This window comes from Cyprinodon variegatus, unplaced genomic scaffold (genome assembly GCF_000732505.1).
Source record: "Cyprinodon variegatus isolate N-32 unplaced genomic scaffold, C_variegatus-1.0 Scaffold1142, whole genome shotgun sequence".
Classification (NCBI taxonomy): Eukaryota; Metazoa; Chordata; class Actinopteri; order Cyprinodontiformes; family Cyprinodontidae; genus Cyprinodon; species Cyprinodon variegatus.
The window spans coordinates 172,159-173,650 of NW_015151595.1; the positions used below are offsets into that span (position 1 = coordinate 172,159).

Here is a 1,492-nt window from a genome sequence, read left to right on the forward strand (position 1 = left end):
GTGCCACCATCAAAGTACGAATGAATGAATGAAGCACTTTTAATTACATGCCAGTAACCAACTACTGCTGAAAGGCAAGGAAACGAATATAAAGAGAAATAATTACAACTTTTATTGTTAATGATTAAAAAAAGAGTTTTATTGATGAAATTAAATAAATCTAAAGGTATTTCATTATCTTATAAATCATCTTATTATTTGGCTTTGCATCTTATCATTTAGTTGTATAATTAGTCACCCAGTGTTTTATTTATGTCATGGGACTTTCACATCTATTTATTTATTGATATTTAATTATTATATTTATACTGGTTTTATATGAAGGAGAAAACAGGACAATGAAAACAAAAAACCTTATAAAGGCTAAATTATGCTTTAAAACAATAAATTCATCTCATCTTATCAACAGGTTGGGAAAAGAAACGCCGTCAGTCAGGTTGTGCGGTGCAGACAAGGCTGACCATGAAAAACTCCAAGATTTGGACGGAGATTTGTGACCAAAAAGAACTTTTTGGCCGACATTTAAAATGTGCTGGAAAACCAGCTATGCTGAAACATACAGCAACAATCCTGAGAGAGGGATCAAGGTTGAGCTTCCAGAGGGACAGGAACCCTTAACGTAAAGACCTCACAGACACTCATGTTCTCAAATGTTTAAGGAAAAATGAAGTAGCCTTAAATCCAAATATATATATAGATCCAAAATATTGGAGCTATAGAAACAAATTGATTGAGCTTGAACTCTTTTGCAAAGATTTCTGTTGCTTCAGTCTGCAAAAAAAAAAACAATCTAAAAAACAACCTAGGAGGATAAACCTACATAAAATAAAGTTAACCCTAAACCGTTTTAAAGTGATTAACGTTTTGGCAAAGAAACAAGACAACAATAAAATGTCCCCAGTGCTCCTTAGATGATGTAGTAAACGTGTTTACTACATCATCTACTGCATAATCATGTAGTAAATAAAGATTTCCATAATCAAAAGGAGCAAAGAAGAAGTCGTTCAGTATTTATTTACATTTCTACAGACACACTGGCCCCAAATCAGAAACAGCTCCTTTACTAAGCAGCCTGTTCTTAGTCTGATTACAGGCTTGATTTGCTGATGACTATAATTTACTGAAGTCTGGTGTTAAGAATTATTCTGTAACACCACAAATCTAATCTTTTGCCCACCCTTAGACTAATCCTCTCTGAGTTTCTCAATCATTTATATTTTCTGTTTTTCTCAGCTGAAGACCCAAACATCCTGTTAGTTTTGATCAGGAACTGTCATCTAAATCCCTTCTTTCCTTCTTTCATCTGAGGAATATTGCTAAAATGAGCAATCTCCTGTCCAGGGGTGATGCTGAGAAACTAGTCCATGCATTTGTTACTTCAAGGCTGGACTATTGTAATTCTTTACTATCAGGAAGTCAATTAACAGTAGTAAAAAGCCTTCAGCTGATCCAAAATACTGCAGCCAGAGTTCTAATGAAAATTAAAAAGAGA

General features: G+C 33.8%; 1 protein-coding gene across 1 annotated transcript in view; it reads right to left on the reverse strand.

Moving 5' to 3' along the window:
• Window positions 1-1,492, reverse strand: part of LOC107101724 (connector enhancer of kinase suppressor of ras 2-like) — an 84,003-nt gene that overhangs the window by 23,156 nt on the left and 59,355 nt on the right. The window lies entirely within an intron of this gene.